At 47.2% G+C, this 22,762-nt stretch overlaps 1 protein-coding gene across 2 annotated transcripts in view; it reads left to right on the top strand.

Annotated features, from left to right (window-relative positions):
- Positions 1-807: 807 nt before the first annotated feature.
- The window catches only part of MINAR1 (membrane integral NOTCH2 associated receptor 1), a 40,327-nt gene continuing 18,372 nt past the window's right edge, over positions 808-22,762 (top strand). For both annotated transcript variants that reach the window (XR_012330323.1, XM_019945981.3), the window contains exon 1: positions 808-1,311. The gene's annotated coding sequence lies outside the window, so the exon portion shown is untranslated. The remainder of the gene's footprint in view (positions 1,312-22,762) is intronic.

The raw sequence follows: 22,762 nt of genomic DNA, 5'->3' as shown, positions 1-22,762 counted from the left end.
TCCGCGACTCGGTAGGGGCCTTTGCTTTCCTTTTGCAATGGGGTCTGTCGGTTCTGCAACTACACTCTTTTTGCTCTTTTCTTGACGAGGGGACCCAAAGTGCTGTTCATTGGAGCTTCCCCAGCCGCAGGGACAGGATCCGTATAGATGGTGGCCCCAGAGGCGGCTGCTGCGTTTCAGCCCCACTGCAGCGCGCCGGGCGACTCGCAGAAGGCCTCCAGTTCTAATGGATGTATCCAATTTGACTTTTGGAAACCCTGGGCTTGGGGGTGTGTGTGTTTGTGTATTTGTGCGTGTTTGGGGAGGGGGTGATCACGTGACTGCCAGTCGCTCCAATCTGGGTACCATTTAAGCCCAGTGCAGCCAAGAGGGAAAATCAATGAGCGAAGTGACCACTCTGCCCTGGCCTTGCAAAGGACTGCGGAGTCGGAGGCCGGGGAAGGGTGAGCCGAGTGCACCGGGGAAGAGGAGAAGCGAGGACGCCGTTCGCCCCTGCTTGGCCGCTGGGGGCCGCAGTCACCTTCAGCTTAGGGGAGCGGGGAGACGCGAACCCCTTTGGCGGCTCCGGCCGCCGGGCTCCCTCCAGCGCACAGCCTCGGCTCGCTCACCCCCAGAGCTGCAGCCGCGACCCGGGACCGAGCGGACGTCGCCTTCCCCGAGCTCTGGCTGGGCCCCCATCCCGCCCTACCCGGCCGCAGCCTCCAGACAGGCAGCCACTCGGCGCGTCTGCCGCGCCCCTCCCGGGCCCGCCCCCTCCGTGCCCCGGGTGCGCGCAGTCGCTGCCCGTGCACCCTGCCTGCCAGCGCGCCCCGGGCGGGCGAAGATGAGGAAGCTGAGCCGAGCTCTCTGCCGCCCGCTTCCCGGCCCGCGCCGCTCACCGCCCGCACGCCCGTGACGCGGCGGCGCCGGCCGAGACACAAAGACCGCGGCTGGGGCCGCCCGGGGGCTGAGGCCACGTCCCGGGGCCGCTGCGAGCCAGAGAGCCATGCGAGCCGGTGCCGTCCGCCCGCTGCCCGGGAGAAGCCCGAGCGCCCGCCTTCGCCGCCGTGCGCCGGCCCCAGTCCCGGCCGCAGCCCGGTGGGCGCCGCGTAGGTGAAGGCAGAGCCCGACCCGGGGCGGCCGACGCCACAGCCGCCCCAGCCCCCGGGGTGCGGCCTCTGGTGCGGACCCCGGGGTGTCCGAGAGGCGGCGGGGCCCGGCGGGTTCCGGAGTCTTCCCGAGCCGCGGCGTCTGAGGCCGGGCTGACCCCGGCGGGAAAGAAGTGGGAGCCCCGCAGGGCGGCGTGGGCCCGGCGCCGGGGGAGCCTCGGAGGTAACTTCGGAGAGCCCGGGACGGGCGGGGGACGGGAGCGCACGTGTACTTGAGTGTGCCGGTGCGAGGTGTGTACGCCGTGTGCCCGCGGCTCGCCGCACACGCGCGCGGGGTGTGAGGTCTGGGGCTGCGGGCGCACCTCCCCGCCTCCCCTCGGCCCCGGAGCACTGCGGGCCGCAGCGTTGGGCGCTGTGATGGGCAAGGTGTGTGTGCGGTGCTGGGCTTGACCAAACCTGGTGGAGAGATCGGGGCTTCGTTAAGCGAGTCAACGGGAAAGGATCATGCAGTTTGGGGCAAGTTTTCATGGCTGAAAATTCCCTTGTAGAAAACGGTGTCTTGAGGGTTAAATAGGCGAGCACTGTGTGCAAAAAAGCCTGACACATCAGAGGCGCAAAGTAAGACGGAAAGCTGGACGAACCCCAGCTGGACCGACCAGTGCCTCCAATTCTTAAATTGAGATTTCCAGTCACGTTGACGTGGAATGGGATCGTTGTTCTTCCCGAGGAGATAAGGATGTTCAACTTCACCTGCCAGAAACACAGAAGCCAGGCCTGGCGGGTGAGGAGCGTGCACTCACACCCTGTCTACCTCGTACATCTGCAGCATTCCCTACCTGTTCCGCCCTCCCTCTTTAAGCGAGTATTCCTCCGGGCTACCACATCCAGCCAGGGTAACCGTTTGTCTACTCTCTCAAGGGTGCCGGGAGCTTCTGGCGGCATTTGAGCCGCTTCACTGGAACAGTGCCCAATCCAGCATTGTTTTGCTGGAAGACTGTAGCCGTATTAAACTGTTGTGTGAGGTGGTTGGGTTCAGGCATACTTTTTAGTGGGAATTAAGTATCGTTTGCGGAAGACCTCAGCTGGGGGATCCAGAGTCTCTGCGATAAACAATAGAGATCAAAAAAAAAAAAAATAGAGATCTATCTTAGAGGCTTCTAGCCCATTTGTCTTGTGCAAGGGGCAGAGTCCATGCTGCCGCCCTCATGGCTGTGATTGGGAGCTTCACTGCCCCAGCTGGCTGCGATATTATGCGTGGCATAGAGAGTTGCCAGGAGTGGTTTGGCAGCAGGGTATCGAGCCAGGTATGCACCCCTTTCTCCAGCAAACAAACTGTCGCCACCGCCTCCCCCAGATGGAAAAGTTGGGTAAATGACCCTTCCTTCCCATTTCTATGACCACCAGCATCCCTGGAGTCCGCTCTGCAGGTAGAAGACAGCAGACAGCTGTGGCCGCAGGATGTCTTTTGGAATGCGACCCTCGCAGCAGTATTTTGAGGACGGTTGCAATAACAGAAGGAGCTTCAAGAGAGTAGGGTGCCTGCTGCTGCAGGGAGAGTTGTACACCTCCCCGTTAGGGGCTTTCTTTCTGTGTATCAGAGGAAGGTAGAGCAGGAGACAGAAGGGGGAGTCTGCAGAAAGAACACATTTAGAGATTTTCTTAGGTTACTGGAACCTGGAAGGAAAACCTTAAATGTCTGGTCAATAGAGTCTGATTTTTATTGTGCGTGTCTGAGAGGTTTGTATAAATCTGAGTCTGTGTGCAAATAAATGGCCAGGGAAATAATAGCTCAAACAGTGTATTTGCATTTCTGATGAGTTTGGTGAGGAAGTGTTGTACAGCAGTTAATACTTGGGAGACAGACAAAGGTTTCTTTGTTGGTGATGTGTTCTTTTTGAATTTTACATATATAAAGTCCTTTTTTTTTTTTTTCCTGGCCAGTGCTAGAGACAAAATTGATACATCTTTTCAGCTTCCAAAGCTTTTGTAGCTATTAACCCTCTGATATTCCCTCTGAGACATTCAGTTGCCTCTGTGAGGTTAAGATGTCTGTCCTGTCTCCACCCACTGCACACAGAACTGGTCTGGGGGTTTTCTCACTCAGGAGTCCCCGAATAAACCCTTTCTCAAATCTTGGCAAAGGTGAAGCAGAAGGCAGTGTTGCATCTATGGCTTTGTGCTTGCGGGGGCAGGGATTCGATAACCAAGAGAAGGAAGGGGAAGACCCTGCTCCCTGCTTCTGCCAAGTGGTGCTGTGTGTTCTCAAAGTAGCCGGGAAAGGTTCCAGATTCCTCTGGGGCTGTGTTGCTAAAGCCCACTGGTTAGCTTTTCCCACTGACATTTGGAGCTTACCTGCAGACTTGGTGTAAATTGGAAAAAAAAAGAGGGGTATGGAGTTTAGAGACAGGCAGAGGCAGCTGGTGGCCAGCCTCAGGTATGCTTCTAACTTCCCGCTATGACCCTGGTAAGTTACTTAACTTTTCTGCATGTTTATATAAAATGACAGAGCATCAGACTAGACCATTCGTTTTTTCCCCCTCCTTCTCTCTCTCTAAGAGTAGAGCTCTTTAAGAGTAGAACTCTTTAAGTTAAATCTTATATGAAAGTTAAGTATATGAAACAGATTAAAGATGAGGGTGGGACATGGCAGCCTGTTCATTCCCAAGGTGATGTCTGAAGCACCCTCCTGGAACCGTTTACGGCACCCCAGAACACAGTTAAGAGAATCCCTAGAAGCCGTCTCTCCAGAATGTGGCATTTGAGTGTTTGAAATGAACTATTGTGGTCGCCTAGTTCTGTGTTATTAAGGAGGATCTGGCGCCTGGTCCTCTTCGATGGCTAGCTAACCCCCTACAACGTGGGCTCCAGAAAGATCAGGACGTCTCCAGCCCGAAAGCTCCTAAACAGAGCACAGTAGCTGGCAGGTACGTAGGTACTTAGTAAATGCCTGCTGCATGGATAAGAAAGTGAGGGAGTCAAGTTATTTTGACCGAACAGGGACTAACGGATGGAACGACTGCAGTATAAACCCTAGGAGGGCAGGGACTTTGATAGACTCGTTGCTGCCTAGCACAGACAGATTTCGGCTCATTGCAAGAAAAACCTTTAAACTAGTTCAAGTTGGGAACCGATTGCTCTAAGAGGTCAGCAGCACCACGCGTATGGTGGTTATTATTCTGCTAATAAAGAGTCTGACTGTCTCTCCTTCTGGGAACATGGAGGATTGCAGTTCCCTGGCCACATGAAATTAGATGTGGCCTTGTGCCTTGTTTGGCTGGGAGCTTTCAGGGTTAGCAGATGCCTCACTTCTTTGTTCTCCCTTTTCCTCTGCTCCAGGACAGTCAAAGTTCCATGGGATTTCCCTGGCAGTCCAGTGGTTAGGAGTTGGAGCTTTCAAGCTGCTGTGGCCTTGGGTTCAATCCCTGGTCGGGGAGCTAAGATCCCATAAGCTGCACTGGGGCTGCCCCTCAGACTGGGCCCCAGGCTGAAGGTGATGTGGGGCAGAGCCCCTGGCTGACTCACCTTGGTCATGTCCATGGATAAGAAATAAACCACTGGTGTTTTAAGCCACTGGAATCTGGGGACAGTCCTGCTGCAGCATAACCTAGCCTATCCTGATGGATGCAACGTGTAAAGAGCTTAGGATAATGCTGGTCTGGGATCAGAACACATCAGCATAGCAGTGTTATCCAGGAAGGCCAGAGGTTGCTGAGACAGGGCTTCATGGCGATTAGAACCTTGGTGTGATTGAGGCATGTGTTGTCATCTTTGCTGGTTGCAGAGTTCATTTGCTAATATACCCAGGCCAGTCTTTTAGAGAAGGACCCGTGATAACCAAAGGCCTGACGCATAAGACATAAAACGCTGGCTTAATAGGTTAGTGGGAAGAAAGTGAATCGTTAAGTGTGTTCACCGGTCAGGGAGAAATGCCCATTAGAAGGCAGATAATAAAAAGAAGCTCTTGGGCTTCCCTGGTGGCGCAGTGGTTGAGAGTCCGCCTGCCGATGCAGGGGACGCGGGTTCGTGCCCCGGTCCGGGAGGATCCCACATGCCGCGGAGCGGCTGGGCCCGTGAGCCGTGGCCGCTGAGCCTGCGTGTCCGGAGCCTGTGCTCCGCAACGGGAGAGACCACGGCAGTGGGAGGCCCGCATACCGCAAAAAAAAAAAAAAAAAAAAAGGAGCTATTTTGTGAGCTTGGAATGAAATGTAGGGGAGTTAGTGGAGTGAGCTGCAGGGCCAGTGTCATACGGCCGTGACATGCTGTTGTTTCCTTTTTTATCCAAGTTCAAGAACTACCTGCTGAATGCGCTACATACACACACACAGACACCATTTAATGCCATCTTTAGCGCGTGATGTATTGAGCACGATTACTGTATGATTCTTCTGGGGCTCTGTTGTCCCATGTTCTCAGCCGACGGGAGCTTTCACGGCAGGCTTTTCTACTGGCTTGGCCTGTAGGAACGGTGCCCTACAAAAGCTGTCAGCCAGCGAGCCCCCCACCTCCTCTCCGCCGTGGAAGCCTTCCTCAGAAGCCCTTCCACCTGCTGTGCCCTCTCCTCCTGCCTTTCTCCTTGTGTCCTGGCGAGCAGTTTTGACTTCCAGTGGCTGATGTGCTTTGATTACCACGTTGCGGCCTCTGTAACATCACTGGGATTTTGAGAAAGAAAAAATGTATGCAGGATGCTAAACATGCAAGCTTTACGGTGACTTAAGGAGACTTCAGGTAAACAGCTGAGAAAACAAACCAAAAAAGGTCAATAGGCCAGTAGGGATTGATGGGAGTCCTGTGGGTGTGAAGGGCTCTAGAACCTCCTGGAAGCCTGGAGGGTTGACCACGGTCGTGAGAAGGCCAGCCAAGAGACACGGGAATGGGGCCTGGAGTTGAGGTTGGAGAACATGGAAAGCCGTTTGGCATTGTGGGTGCAGGATGGAGAGCAGGTGGCAGGCAGGTGGGTTGGGGGGGATGGAGATGGGTAGTGAGTGGGCATGGGTGCGGTGGGTAGTTGGCTCTGGGCCCTCTCTCTCTATCTGTCCCGCCGCCACGCGTGCACTTCCTGTGCCGTGTTGAGCATACCTCGTGCAGCTCTGCCTCTCCCACCGAACTGTGGGCCTCTGGAGGAGTGGGACAGTGTCTCAGTCCCCGTCTTGCCCCAGTGACCGGCACGGAACTGGCACAGGCTGGGCAGTGCAATAACGCTGTCCCTGTGGAGGAGGGAATGAGCATCGCGTCGGATGATTCAGAGGCCCTCTGCAGGGGCGGGGGAGGCCTGGCTCTGTAGCTGCCGCATGATGAAAAATGGAAAGATTCAGTCCGGTAACCTCCGTCTGAGTCAACAGTACGGTGTGGCCACTGGAAAGATCCTTAGCTGAAAGATGGCATCCGGAACGAGGAAGGGGACATCCGTTATCTTCTGTACTTCAGTATAAGGAGGCTTAACTCCAGAAGCCCACGAGCCAATTGGAAATTATTTAAAGTACCAGGGTGCATCAATGCCAAGATGTGTCTAGTCCAGCATTCCCAGGCAACTGTCAGGGCAAGGACAGTACCAAAGCCTCTTGGGGATCTTTTATTGTACTGTATTGTATTGTATTTTTTAGATTAATTTTTATTGGGGTATAGTTGCTTTACAATGTTGTGTTAGTTTCTGCTGTACAGCAAAGTGAATCAGCTATACGTATACATATATCCCTTCTTTTGTTGAACTTCCTTCCCATTTAGGTCACCACAGAGCATTGAGTAGAGTTCCCCGTGCTATACAGTAGGTTCTCATTAGTTATCTATTTTATACAGAGTATCAATAGTGTATATGTGTCAATCCCAATCTCCCAACTCACCCCCCCCCCCCCCCGGGGATCTTTATAAATGTAGATTTCAGGCCTATGACTGATCTGCATGGGCAGAATGGCTGGGCTTGAGGCCTGGGCCCCTGTTTATCCCCCCACGGTTACAAGTGCTGTTTGGAGTTGCCTGAGGGAGGGGAAGATGCGAGTCAGAGACCTCGTCCCCATCAATAGGAAGGATACAGGGCGGTTGCAGCTAGGTCCTGAAGTGAATGGTTGGAGGACGCCGGAAGGATCAGTTCCCTGTCTTGGGGCCGTGGTGCCCAGGCAGGCATGGGTCAGGGTTGCTGTGAGCTTGGAGAATGGGGAGAGGGATGTGACAGTATGGCCTTCCCCGTGTCCAGGGTTTTAGGATGTATTTCAGGATTACAGTACAAGAGAGTCCTTATCAACATCACGAATTATCATTATCCTCAGCTGCCAGTCAGTAGAGGGTTCTACCTGACAGGCTGGGCAAACCAGATCTTATTTGATCAATTAGAGCAAAGCATTTGCCTTCTGAGAAGGACTGCAAACCTTCCAGCTATGTCAACCCTAAATATAAGAAAGTGGAGAGGACAAGACTTCCTTCCTTGCCTGTGTGCACTGGTGGTCAGGGATTCAGGCCCTCCATTAAAGAGGTACCCAGCCCCAAGACGGCCATGTCCTAACCCCCAGAACCTGTGAATCTGTGACCTTACGTGGCGAAAGAGACTTTGCAGATGTGATGAAGGTCTTGAGATGGGGGGATCATGCTGGATGATCGAGGTGGCTCAAAGTAATCACAAGAGTCTACCAACGGGGAAGAGGAGACAGAAGAGTTAGCGATGGAGATGTGACCACTGGAGTAGAGCTCAGAATGATGTAATTGCTGGCTTTGAAGCTGGAGGAAGGGGCCGTGAGTCAAAGGAAACTGGGCAGCCTCCTGGAGCTCAAAATGCAAGCAAACAGATTCTCCCTTAGAGCCTCTGGAAGGAGTGCAGCCTTGCTGATACCTTGACTTAAAAACCCATTTGGTCTTCTGACCTCCAGAACTCTAAGATGATAAATCTGTGTGGTTTTAAGCCACTATATTTGTGGTAATTTGTTACAGCAGCAATAGGAAACGAATACAGCACAGCCTCTGAGATGATCGATATTTGCCACCTAAGTGTTGGGAAGCCACAGAACTTTGCAGAACCAGAGGTGTAACTTTAACTTTTTCTGGGGAATCTGATCAGATCTGATCAGATCTTCACCTTGGTCAGTGTTTCTTGAATCCTAAAACTCTACCCTCTCTACAGTGAACTCAACAGAGGCCAAAGGTTCCATCGACTGCAGTTTCGGAAACACAGTAATAAAAGTTCAACACTGTCCCCAAAGTGTGAATAGTCACTGAGACCACATAGCCACCGCAGTTATAAGACAGCCACACACAGGATCTAGATTATGCATTTACATTTATAATGAAATGAAAATAAACAGGTAAATTAAGACAAATCATAGAAAAATGGCATACCATTTTTCCCAAACGGCATGTATAGGAAAATACATGCAAGGAGGGTTGGAAAAACTTTCCTAAATGAGAAATGAACTAGAGGGTTCTTATACTGTTAGGAAACATTTTGACTTCCCTCAAATGGTATCTGTCTGTACCTCTTCATCCCAACAGTCATCATCTGGTCCAGGGCCTCATCTCTTCCTGGGAAGTCAAAGGTCAGGAGGGAGGCTGACATAGGGATGATTTTAGGTGGATAGAGGGGAAGTTAAGGATGCTCCCAGCTCGCATTATTTTTTCACTGTAAAATGGAACATGAGTGGTGCCTGAGCTATTTTTGGAGATGTTTTGGTAAAGAACATAAACACCTTGGAGCTAAATATTATATCAGAGACAATAAACTAATAAATAGTGTTTATTTGCGCATCATATTGTATAAAGTGCCTTCCTGGCCAACCAAACACGCCAGTCATGCTTCAGCCTCAGGACCTTTGCACTTGCTGTTCCCTCTGCCTGGGATGCTTGCTTTCCTCTGCATGTGGTTTGCTTGTGGTTTCCCAAATAGGTATTTGGGAACTTCATTCAGATGTAATCTTTCCCCTGAGGACTTCTCTGAACATCTTATTAAAAATTGCAGCCCCCAGCCCTGGCCCCATGCTTTCTAACCCCTCCTCTATTTTTCTCCATAGCATTTTCCACCATCTAATGTACTATTCATTTTACTTATCTATTTTGCTTATTATCTGTCTCCCCACTAGAATATAAGCTCATGAGGGTAGGTGTTTTTGTTTTTCTTTTTTTTGGTCTTTTTGAATACCCAGCTGTATTTCTTTTATTTTTTAATTTTTTAAATTTATTTTACTTCATTTCTTTTTTTTTGGCTGCATTGGGTCTTAGTTGCAGCGTGTGGGCTCTTCATTGTGGTGCGTGGGCTCCAGAGCGTGTGGTCTCTGTAGTTTGCAGCATGCAGGCTCTACGTGAGGCATGTGGGCTCAGTAGTTGTGGCGTGCAGGCTTAGTTGCCCTGTGGCATGTGGGATCTTAGTTCCCCGACCAGGGATCGAACTCACGTCTGCTGCATTGGAAGGCAGATTCTTTACCACTGGACCACCAGGGAAGTCCCCCTGCTGTATTTCCAGTAGTTAAAACCATGCCTGACACATTCCAGTTACAAAATAAATATTTTTGAACGAATAAATGGGTGTCTCATTTGACCCTGTTAGTAATTCCAGGAGGAGGAATTGATATCTTACTTTTCTAGGTGAGAACACCAAAGATCAGAGATAATAATTTACTTCCCCAAGTTTCCATCGCTGGGGTTTGCCTACACATCTTTTCTTCTTTATTTTTTATTAGAAAATCACATATTCCGAACATTTAACTAATACAGACCTAAAACAAAGGGAAGGAAAAAGCACTGAGAGATAGTTTTTATTAACATTTTGGTATATAGGGTGTGCATATAGATAATTTTATATCCTATTACAATATGCCATTTAGAAGCACACTTTTTACTTAAGAGTACATCATTAAAAATTAAACATGTCAATATGTATATCTATGCAACATGGCTTATTAGTGGCTGCATGACTGCAATTTTATATAACCAATTGTTAGCTACAAAGGTTATTGCTGATTTTTTCTTATTATAAGCAACATTAAAGAGAATATTCGTAGCACTTGTTTTTACACATATCTGATTATTTCCTCTAGATAAGTACCTACAGGTGTGGATTTGTTTTATTTAAAGGATGTGCATATTTCAAGTTTAATGCAGATTACTTCCTGGAAGGATCACACAAATTTCTCTCTCTCCAACAGTGCTTGGGAGGGCCCACTTTCCCACATTCTCCCCAACAGTGGTCTGAGTCTTCTTAACCAATCCCAATTCAGCAGGCAAAAATTCCATAGCATTTTGGTGCTTCTTCGCCTTAGAAAGAAAATATCATTTTTATTTTCTTTAGATGTGTAACGATAAGACAGTCAGACAAACTGCTGTTTTAGTTTACTTTCTTTGTTTATTAGGATGTTGCCCATTTTTTCCTTTGCCTTTCTGTCTTTGAATATTGACTCCTTGTCTTTGGAGTGGTTCATTCTTTCGTATTAATATTTAAAGTTTTCTATAAGATGCAAAAAGTTTCTGCATTCTTTTCTTTTTTCAATTTCTGTGATGTTTACTGACAAGGTAAGTCATTTTCATTTATCGAAGTTGACGAATCTTTTTCATCATGGTTTCAACTTTTGGAATCTTGTGTGGAAAAATCTTTTCACAACTTCAGATTATTTAATCCTGGCTCAGATTTCCTTCTTTACATTTAATCTGTTATTTACTTTTGTATATGGCAAAGAATGAGAGCTAACTTAATTTTTTACCAACTGTTTAACCGATTTTTCTAATAATACTTAACTATTACTCAACTATTCAGTAACATGCTTTACTGAATAAAACATTATTTTCTCATTGACTTGAAATGACACCTTCCTCATAGAATGAATCCTTAGCTACGTTTAGGTATGCTTCTTGTCCTTTTATTCTGTTCCATTGATTTACCTGTCAAATTATACTTACAGGAGCTTTGTATAGTAGGCTTTAAAATTTGTCTATCCAAATAGATTGCCATTTCGACCCAGAATTCTTAACTAATTAAAATAAAGCAAATAGCTATTTAGCGTTCCCTTTAACACACAGGCGTCTCACCATAAAAATGCAAAATCAGCAAAACATAAGCAACAACAAAAAACTGTCATCAATTTTCTTAATAGTTACCTTTACAGCCTTATTTATAAAAATTTTCTTTTGGCTCTGTTTTGACAGGTCTAAGTGGGAACTTGTTTATCTAGTTTTTAAAACTGATGTTCATTTTAAATCAGCACATATTTTTTAAAATGCAGAAAAGTACAGAAAATAACCTAAAAGATGTCCACGTACCATGGAGATTAAATAGGTGTTAACATTTTGTCATTTTTGCTTCCATGCTTTGTTATTTTTTTTAAAGAAAAGACAATGTGGTAGTTCAAGTTCTACCTGCTCCTCCTTTTGTTTAATCGCCAGCGATTCACCCCACTGGAGAAGGAGGATTCTGTCCCTAGGGTTATGGGAATGGTCGCCTGACATCTGACTCTGGAAGATGAGACTGAGAGCAGCTTGTTAATCACATAGACTCACAGTCTGGGGGGAAGACACAGCACATCACACAGGGCCACACCGGGATTGACTTGGGAGCAGAGTGAACAAGCAGGGTCTGAGAGGGGCAGGCTTCATAGTAACAAGAGGGTGAGGTGACCCCTGGTTCCTGTGGGAGGATGTGATTGGCTTGTTTGAATATCCCTGGTCTGGCAGGGTACCAAACCTGCTACCCAGGGATAAGTAGGAACCACCTGGTCCCTTTGATGAGGATGGTAATTTGGCCAGGGGATCCTATCTGTGGGAACACAGTAGGGAGAGGAGCTTGTGGCTAGATCATTCGAGACCCTCCAGGTCTCACCAGATGTCAAGACAGCACATAATATTGGGCCTTAATTTTAGGCGTTAAACCACATTTTTCCTTCCCTTTCTTTCTCTCCAAAGGAAACCACTCTGCCAGACATGGTATATGTCATTTCCATATATGTTTTTGTACTTTCCTTTTTATGTATACATCCCTAAACATTCTATTTTTTTAAAAAAATTATGTCAATGATATACGTCCATTTGCAATTTTCTTTTTCCATGCATTTTTATGTTTTTGAAGTTTATCCTTAAATTTATTTTAAATAAATGCATTCATATTAGTTGCTGTATATTATCAATTATTTGAATAACCCCAAGTTTATCTTTTCCTCCACTGTACTATTTTACTATTAAAAAGTATTTTAATAAACAGTTTTGCCTCCTTCTGAGCCCATGTGAATGGTTATCTGTGGTAACCATAGATAAGCAACATAACCAGAGGTGGATTTGGATGGCAGTAGGATTTGTTTATCTTGAGCCATATCCATATTGCCAAATTGCTTAATGTTTGCCAGACGTTAGTACGTATAACATGAGATAGATACTATTATCATCCCCATTTTACAGCTGAGAAAACTGAGACAGAGAGACTAATAACTTGCTCAAGTCACACAGCTGGTAACTGGAAGAGCTTGGATTTAAACTTGGGCAATTTAGCTCTGGAGTCATGACCTTTAACACTTACACCATTCTGCCTGTAACAGATACCAACTATATTCTGATTTGGTTTTGACTGACACTATCTTATCCCATCTGCATACTTTCATCCTTTCTGTGACAACATGTTTAGGTATGTCTGTTATAGGTAGCATTTGACTGCAATATTTTAAAAAAAATTTTTAATCCAATTTGAGAGTCACAGTCTTTTAACCAGTAAATTTAGCCTATTTACATTTTCTGTGTATGTTGTATTTGGAAATATTTCTGTCATCTTATTTGTAATTTTTACTTGTCCTAATGTGTCTTTGCTTCTTTATTTCCCACTTTCCTACCTTCTTTCTATTAATTGATTGAATTTTATTTATTCCATGTTTTCTGTACACTGGTTCAGTAGTTTTACATTAAGTTCTACAATTTCTTCCTGTTCTATTAGTGGTTATGCATAAATTTTTTCTAATATACATTTTTTTACTTAACATTAAATGTATTTAACATCCCTTTTCTCCTCTGGAGAATACAGGTAGTACTTAGAGAGTTTTAACCCTGATCATTGCCCCTTCCATTTTACCTCTAAAATTAGTAATTGTTTTATACAGAATTAACTATATGTTTACCTCTTTTTTTAATCTGGGCTCACTTTCCTTCTCTCTGAAGGAGCTTCTTTAATAGCTTTTACAATGAGGAGTGTGAGTGACAAACTGTCTGAAATTATAATTTTTTCTTTATTTCTGAATAATAGTTTATCTGGTAATAGAATTGTAAAACTATAAGTTATTTTTCCTTAGCACTTTAAGGATTTTATGCCTATGTCTTCTGATCTCTATTTTTATTCTTTAAAAATCTGTTTTTAGTTTTACCATTTTCTAGGTAATTCACTCACCACCTTCCCATTTTAAGGCTTTCTTTTCGCTTCTGGTGTTCTTCAATTTCAATATGATGTGTGTTGGTGTCTAAAGGTGAATTCAATTTTGTATGCCTTATTTGGAGTGTATGTTGCACTTTGAGAATTCAAGTTTTTAATTCTGGAGCATTCCCTAGACATTATCCCTTTGATTATTGACTTTCCACCATTTGTTCTTATCTTTTCTGGAACTCCTGTTAGACATTTGTTAAAACTTCTCCTTTGCTCTATGCCTTTTAACCTCAATCTCATATTTTAAAAATCTTTTTATTTCTCTGCACTGCATACTGCTAAATTCCCTTAGATATATATTCCAGTTCAACAATTTTCTCTTCCCTTATGTCTAATATGTAATTTGCTTTGTCCACTGTGATTTTTATTTCAATGATTATTTTTAATTTCTAGAAGTAGTGTTTCATTCTTTACCAGATGCATATGTTCATTTTTTCACATCTTCTTTAATTTGGATTTCCAAAATGTTTAAATATCTTTACTTATTTAAAATATACTTATAGCTTTTTAAAGATTGTTTTCCATTTTGTGATGTTCTTGAAGTTCTAATCCTCCTGATTATTTTGTGTCTGCTGACTGTTACTGTTGTGTATTCCCTCTTGCGTGTTGTAATTTTTAAAAATAGTATTCAACATTAGTGTGGCTTCTTTTCTCTTTGGGGCACCCTTGATTGTTCGGAGCAGTTTTGCACTTGTTTTGCTTGTATCCAAAGATATCAGCAACATAGAACCTATTTGCACATTAATTTCTTAACTCAAGAGACCTTAAACCATCCAGCAGCATAAATTGAGCCCTAACGTATTTAAGGCATCAGCCCTGTTTTACATTCTAAGCCCTGTTTTACATTTAACCGAGAGCCCAGGCAGAAGCTGACGAGTCTCCTTGCTTCCTGTGCTCATAAGCAGGTTTTCCCTCTATTTCATACTCTCACTTACAGTTAGAGAATAGTCCTTAAAGGGTCCCGTCTTTCTGCAGACATCTTTCCCACTCACCATCCCATGGAGGGCCGCTTCTATTCTAACTTAGTAGAAACCTCCTGCACCAGCTCCCCCAGAGCAGCTCCTGCACCAGCTCTGTGATTTTCAATCCTGTCTCTGTTTCTGGCACCTGGAGATTACCTTGCTCCCTTGCAAGCTTAGCTGCACACATTAAGAAAAAAAAATCATATTTTATCCAGCATTTCTAGGTGTTCATAATGGGAAGCTCGTCCCATTTTCCAAGCTTGCCTTCTTGCCAGACCTGGGAAATGCTTCATGTCTTGATTTCTTAATCAAGGGCTTTGCACTAGGGTTGAGCTCTGTGGGGATACATCTTGGCAAAGAGGAGCAAAGCCCCTTTCCCATCTCTATGCTGCCCTCTTTAGCAGCTTTGTGGAGGAAAACTGCCATTAAGAGAGAAAGGGGTCTCCTTTCCGTTTGAAATGTATCATAGGTGACACAAGGGGAGGTAGAAATTCCCATCCATAAATTTTAGATTCCTAGAGGAATACCTTCCTTTCGTAGTTTCATTGAATCCAGAATTTCACTGAATCACAGTAGCATTCACCATCCTGGAAAAAAAACAAAATCCAAAACAACAAGCCAGGTCAGTATCTGGGCTGGAATTACACAAATGCTACAGAGAAATGCTCTTTACTGTGCTTTTCATGAGTGTAAAGTGAGAACATTGTGCCCACGTTCCATCTTGGCCCATTATTTCAGTGTTGGAAAGATCGATATATCGTGGCATATGGGAAAGCTTTAATAAGAACACTTCAGGGACTTCCCTGGTGGTGCTGTGTTTAAGAATCCGCCTGCCAATGCAGGGGACACAGGTTCGATCCCTGGTCCAGGAAGATCACACATGCTGTGGAACAACTAAGCCTGTGCGCCACAACTACTGAGCCTGCACCCTAGAGCCCGAGAGCCACAACTACTGAGCCCGCGTGCCACAACTACTGAAGCCTGCTCGCCTAGAGCCCATGCTCCGCAACAAGAGAAGCCCTGCTCACAGCAACTAGAGAAAGCCCACGCGCAGAAACGAAGACCCAATGCAGCCAAAAATAAATAAATAAATTTAATTTAATTAAAAATTTAAAAAAAGAAAGAACACTTCACAGCCGAGTTTTGCTAATCCAGTTCAAGGTTGGTGTCATTTGTTCTCATCAGATTTTGGAGTTCTTGGCAGAAGGGAAGATGAAACCTTTAAGGGAGTTGGTGGAAATGAAATTCAGAGAGCTTGTCTTCTGTCCAAAGATTCATGCAGCAATCCTGCAAGTTATATCCCTAAATCGTGTCCTTTTCTTCTGCTCTGTTTTGATCAACATCCGATGTCAAGGCTTTGAGCAGATAAAAATGCAGAAGGTCATGGAAAGGTGAACATTCACTTTAGCCTCTTACACGGAACAGCTACGTTTGTCATAGTTGGAGCATGACATGAGAAAGACACACAGTGTCATGAGGTAGTGGGAAAAAAATCTGGCATCCGTTTTCTGCCCTTCCCAAACCTACAGACTGCTGTGTGGTGGAAAGAGCCATGGATCTGGAGCTGGAAGAGCCTGGAGTGGTCCTCCTGGCTGTGTACGTGCAGGAAGCATTGCCCAGGAAGAGAATGTGGACCCCGGTCTGTGCACCCTGTGGGCGGGTGCCCACCTGAGCCACAGGCCCGGCCCCTCCAGCACCTGCTCTGTTGGTGCTCCCAGCTCCCACTGCCCACAGAATCGAGTCCAGACTCCCAGCCCAGATTCAGCGCCCTGCCTTCTCTAAATGCCCCCTGCTTGCCCAGCTCCACAGTCAGACTCCGCCCCGCTGCACCTTCACGCCTCTGCCCTTTGCCCTGGAATCCGCCTCCTGTCTCCTTCCTCCAGACCATGAAACACCGTCTTCCTCCTCAGTCTTCGAGGCCTTTGCAGATGGTGCCTCCTCTGCGAAGCTGGCCTTTCCCTGTGGCTGGGATTCTTCGCACTCCCTCCGGGTCCCCGGCTTCTTGTTTATGCTTCTCTGGCACCTGACAGCCAGGACTGGCGTTTCTGCACAGACACTTGTGAAGATAGGCAGGTGTCAGAAGCCCTGCGTCCTGCGGCCGATTCTGCCAGTAGCTCTCCAGGTGGCTTTGAAAAATGCTGGCCCTAGGCCCCGTTTTCCAGTTTGTAAAGGCGAGGGGCTTAGCCTGGGTGCTCACCGTGGTCCCTTGCACAGTGCCATGTACACACTGTTGCTCAGACGGTTTGTGAAGCTCCGAAGGGCTGCAGAATCTTCAAGGTAGTTGCCCGGGGTGGGCATCAGGAAGGTGACAAGGGGGGCCCGGTCTTAGAGTGACGTGTGATAAGGGGGCTGAGAGGACACCCCTGTTTATTCTGAGTGGATAATTCCAACCTCTGGCCTTCAGACCTTCCTCATGGAATCAGTTTATGAACTTTCCTTTTATTTAAAAAAGAGATGAATAAAGAACTCTGCGCACAACCTGTTCTTCTCCTCTTGAGGTGTAATCCAGAGAGGCAGTAACTCACGGGTTTAATGCGGATCCCTGAAAGCACGTGATTGAGGACAGAGTTTCCTACAGTGGGAAACTAAAAGTCTTTTTTTTTTCAAATAAATTTATTTATTTTATTTTTTTTGGCTGCGTTGGTCTTCGTTGCTGCGTGCGGGCTTTCTCTAGTTGCGGTGAGTGGGGGCTACTCTTCGTTGTGGTGCGCAGGCTTCTCATTGCGGTGGCTTCTCTTGTTGCGGAGCACGGGCTCTAGGTGCGCGGGCTTCAGTAATTGTGGCACGTGGGCTCAGTAGTTGCGGCACATGGGCTTAGCTGCTCCGCAGCATGTGGGATCTTCCGGGACCAGGGCTCGAACCTGTGTCCCCTGCATTGGCAGGTGGATTCTTAACCACTGCACCACCAGGGAAGCCCCTAAAAGTCTTTGAAGAGATTGAAAATGTGAAAACTAGGGAGGCCAGAATGCTGCTTTGCACAGATGTGTCTTGCTCTCTCTGTAGAATGGAGTCATTTCCCCAAAATGCTCACGTGGTCCTACTTCCTAACCTGCAGGAGGTGCTGTGAGGCAGAAACCCACGGAAACTACTAGATTTCCCACTGCCACCGCTGTTCCATGAACGACTGCTGTCATTTGTGGAAGGGCTGTCATTGGAGGACACTTTATGAAGTGCTGTACATGAGCTTGTTAATTAACCCCATTGTTACAGGTGAGGAAAGTGAGGTTGGGGACTGTAGGTGACCTTCTGGAGGTCGTGTAGCTAGTGACGAGCAGGGCTGGAATCTGTGAGCCCATCTTCTCAACCTTTAGGTTGCACTGCCTCTTGCAAAACCCAGCCCCTTTACTTTTTTTTTTTTAAGCTCAGTCAACATTTTACTCAGAAATTCGTTAAAGATTTGAAACCTTTTTTAAAATTAATTTTTATTGGGGTATAGTTGCTTTACAATGCTGTGTTAGTTTCTGCTGTACAGCAAAGTGAATCAGCTACACGTATACATATATCCCCTCTTTTTTGGATTTCCTTCCCATCTAGGTCACCACAGAGCATTGAGCAGAGTTCCCTGTGCTGTACAGTAGGTTCTCATTAGTTATCTGTTTTATACACAGTGGTGTATATATGTCCATCCCCATCTCCCAGTTCATTGCACCCCCCTTTCCCCCTTGGTAACCATAGGTTTGTTCTCTACATCTGTGTCTCTATTTCTGCTTTACAAATAAGTTCATCTGTATCATTTTTCTAGATTCCACATATAAGTGATATTATACAATATTTGTTTTTCTTTTTCTGTCTTACTTCACTCTGTATGACAGTCTCTAGGTCCATCCACGTCTCTGCAAATGGCACAATTTCATTCCTTTTAATGCCAGCCCCTTTACTTTCTAAATGGGGTTTCTCAATCCCTCAGTCTGAAACCCGACGCTTCAGAAATACCTGGGTGGCTTTAACAACTCCCGAGATTCTGGACTCCTCCCAGGAATTCTGATTTAATTGGTCGGTCTGGGGTTGGGGGGCCAGATCTCACTATGTTTTAAACCATCTGAGGCAAGTCTTTCCTGTGTGAGAAACACTATTACCAAGGTGCGGACAGAGGTCCGCTGAGCACCGAGAAGGGAGCAACTGATTCCAACTGAGATCAGTGAGAGGTTGGGGGAAAGCAAGGCTGTTGGACGCGGGCCCTGGAAGGGAAGCAGGGTTCCCGGGGTGTGGGCCGTGAGAGGGCACAGGCCTCCCTGGGGGAAATGCAGAGTGGACATAGGAGATGCAGGCAGGGGAGGCCTGGGCTGTGAGGATTGAGCTGGGCGGGCGGTTGGGGACCACTGGGGGTCCTGATGAGGTCCTGATGGGTCTGAATTCCAGAAGCCCGGCTGCTCACGGGCTCCCCAGGCCGGACTTCCTGCCCCTGGGGGTGGATGCACGTTACTCAGCAGGTGGCTCCCGAGTGCGGGCTGGGGTGGGACCCGGCCAGCCACGTCTCAGCGCCTTAACGGGGAGGGGGGGGGGGGCGTGTTCTCCTGCCCCGGGAGGGGCTGTGCAGCCCTGTGAGTGGCGCCTGCCGCCTCCAGGTGCATCCCGTGATTCCGCAGAGACCGGTCGCTGCAGGCGGTGTGCTGGGGGTGGGCGTCCAAACGCCAGGGAGGGGGGCTCTGTGGACGCCTTGGCCTTTCCCCAGAGGCACATCGGGCTGTGCTGGGAGCTTAAGAATGTTCAAGCCCTGAGGGCTCGGCTGAGAGAGCCCAGAGAGAGAAGGGGTGTGGGTGAGAGGGGGTGTGTGCCTCTCCACGTGGGTGTGGCAGTGAGGGCGTGTGTACGTGTGTGAACTGTGGCCGAGAGTCGTGTGTGCGGCTGTGTGTGTGAGGGTATGAGTGTGTGTGTGCGTGGGCGTCGCTGTGTGTACACACACATACACGTTCCACGGCAGGTTCACTCAGCCCCCAGAGCTTTCGGGCCGATGTTCCTTCCTTGCCCTTTTGTCACTGAGATGAGAGCCTGGGCTTTGGCCTCCTACCGATTCGGCTTCAGGTCCTCCTCGTCCGTGTAATCCCTCCGGCCTCATTTTGCTCACGCCTCCAGCATAGGGTGCAGAGTGGGGGTGCCTACCTCTCCAGGCTGTTGCGGGCGTTTCCTGTAAAGCCCCGGTGCATCGGTTCATGTGCTTCTTGGCCATCTGTATGCCTTCTTTGGAGAAATGTCTATTTAGGTCTTCTGCCCATTTTTGGATTGGGTTGTTTGTTTTTTTGATATTGAGCTGCATGAGCTGCTTGTAAATTTTGGAGATTAATCCTTTGTCAGTTGCTTCATTTGCAAATATTTTCTCCCATTCTGCGGGTTGTCTTTTCGTCTTGTTTATACCCTGAGAAAACCATAATTCAAAAAGAGTCATGTACCACAATATTCATTGCAGCTCTATTTACAATAGCCAGGACGTGGAAGCAACCTAAGTGTCCATCGACAGATGAATGGATAAAGAAGATGTGGCACGTATATACAATGGAGTATTACTCGGCCATAAAAAGAAACGAAATTGAGTTATTTGTAGTGAGGTGGATGGACCTAGAGTCTGTCATACAGAGTAAAGTAAGTCAGAAAGAGAAAAACAAATACCGTATGCTAACACATATATACGGAATCTAAAAAACAAACAAAAAAATGATCATGAAGGACCTAGGGGCAAGACGGGAATAAGGACATAGACCTACTAGAGAATGGACTTGAGGACACAGGGAGGGGGAAGGGTAAGCTGGGACGAAGTGAGAGAGTGGCATGGACGTATATACACTACCAAATGTAAAATAGATAGCTAGTGGGAAGCAGCCGCACAGCACAGGGAGATCAGCTCCATGCTTTGTGACCATCTAGAGGGGTGGGAGGGAGGGAGACGCAAGAGGGAAGGGATGTGGGGATATATGTATATGTATAACTGATTCACTGTGTTATAAAGCAGAAATTAACACACCATTGTAAAGCAGTTATACTCCAATAAAGATACTAAAAAACAAAAAAGCCCCAGTACACAGGAGGTGGTCAGGCTGCACTGCCTGTCCCACTCAGCCCGCCGCCTCCACCAGTTCACATCTGTCCCTTGTGGCAATGCTTTGGCTCCTCCTGGCATGAGACGGAGCCTGCTACGCATCCCACAGCATGCCCTCATCCCGGGCTGTGGTCTACTGGGGCCCTAGCCCCATGGCAGACCCCAGGCAACTCAAGTTCCCTCTCCCTTCCTCAGTTTCCTCCTCTGTGAAAAGGGAGTGCTCTTCGCACACCACAGAGCTGTTCGTGTGGCCAGAAGAGGTAGCTGCCAGGGGCTGCGTGCTGCAGGCCGGATCCTGTTACAGTCACAGAGCCAAGAACTCTGCCTTTTCCTTTGAGCCTCTCTTTTGCTCCTTAGTCCTCTATGGCTTTCGTTAGCATAGTGTGGAAAATCTACATGGAGTTTCTCTATGGTGATTCACCACCACATGCACACACACCAGGCACGTGGCCATGTGCCCATTTGCACAGGGGCACTTGCCTGTCTTCCCGGCCATTCATAATCCCCTCAATTTCAGTCTTCATAGAAAATGACTCAGGGTGAGCAGATCCCTTGTGCTTCCCTTATTCACTTCAGGAGACACTGGGCCTTGGTTTTCCGAGTTCTCTTTGGACCTGGGATTAATACAGTTTTAGCCACACAGAGTAGAACAGAAAGTTGAGACAGTCTCGTGGGCAAGTGGGGTTGGGCTGCAGCTCTGATGATTCTAGTTGCGCCTAGCTGCTGCTTTCAGTGCTCCGTGCCTGTTTCCTCATCTGTCGGAGAGTAATAGTGAAAGAATCCTCCTGAGATTGTTATGAGAATTCTAGCAAAGAGTATCTCTGAAAGTGCTTTGTGTCACCAGACTATGAAATATGATGTGCATGAGTGGTAGCTGCTCTTCCCTCAATTACATTCATTTGTCCTCCACGCTGGTTTCTGTGCCTGTTTATTTCCTTGCAGATCAAGCGTGGCAGGTTGTCCCCACCTTTAACTAACCAGAACATCCTGACATGCAGGGCTTCTATCACACGGACTGGGCGGCTGGGGCGGGGCAGGGAGAGCTGCGTGGGGAGACGTGGGTTTTCTGTGACTTGTTCTGGGCAGGAACAGAGCCTCTCGGGGCTTCATTGCCTTTTCCATACAAGAAAATCCAAACCACTGGTCTCTGCATGTCCCCGCAGACGTTCGTGGAGAGAGCTCGCTAATGTGTATAGATGCCCATGGAGAGCACTGCCCTCAGGGTGGACAGAGACCCCATGGTCCAGAGCAACTGAAATTTAACACCCCCCCCCACCACAGACACTGTTTCCCTAGAAAATAGTCTGGCTGTGTGTGGGCTGAGTCAATTTTTTTTTTTTTTTTTTTGTGCGGTACACGGGCCTCTCACGGTTGTGGCCTCTCCCGCTGCGGAGCACAGGCTCCGGACGCGCAGGCCCAGCGGCCATGGCTCACGGGCCCAGCCGCTCCGCGGCATGTGGGATCTTCCCGGACCGGGGCACGAACCCGTGTCCCCAGCATCGGCAGGCGGACTCTCAACCACTGCACCACCAGGGAGGCCCTGAGTCAAATTTAAAATCAATAAGTCAATCGTCAAAATGCCTTTTCTAAGCAGGGTGTGACTGGGGAGGGTAACGTGTGTGATTTGATGTTTCCTTGTAAATCTCAGAACCTGGGTCCATATTTATCCGTGAGGAGCTTTACTTTCCCTTAAGCTTTGTTAAGCTTTCAGTATGATGTTTTTCATTTTTCCATCCAAGATATGTTAATGTAGATTTTTCTTCCCATTTCAAAATAAGGTTAGTTATTGTTTGGTGATTACAAAATAATACGTGGTCATGGTAGGAATTTTGGAAAAGAAGGGAAATTATAAAGAAAATATTAGAGTTACCTGTAAAAAATAAGAACTGTGCTTGAATGGGAAGGGGCAAGGGGAACGTTCTAGATCTTTGTAGGGGTTTTGCTTATAACACAGGCATATACGTTTGTCACAACTTCAGCAAATAGACTCAAGTTTTGTGCACTTCATTGTATGTAAATCTTATATTAAAAGAGAAACTGTAAACAATTATTGAACTTGGGTTAATTATATGCATGGTGAAATCTTTAGGGGGAGGTGTACCGATGTCTGCAATTTAGTTTGAAGTGCTTTAAAAAAAAACGAGATGGCTTCATGAAGGTTAGATGGATAGATATGTGATAAAGTAAATATAGTAAAATGTTAATGGTGGAATACAGATGGTGGTTATATGAGTGTTCACTATAAAATTCTTTCAGGACTTCCCTGGTGGCACAGTGGTTAAGAGTACACCTGCCGATGCAGGGGACACAATGCAGGGGT

This window comes from Tursiops truncatus, chromosome 2 (assembly GCF_011762595.2).
Source record: "Tursiops truncatus isolate mTurTru1 chromosome 2, mTurTru1.mat.Y, whole genome shotgun sequence".
NCBI lineage: Eukaryota > Metazoa > Chordata > Mammalia > Artiodactyla > Delphinidae > Tursiops > Tursiops truncatus.
The sequence above is the reverse complement of the archived record's forward strand: the minus strand, read 5'-3'. Positions and strand labels throughout refer to the sequence as shown.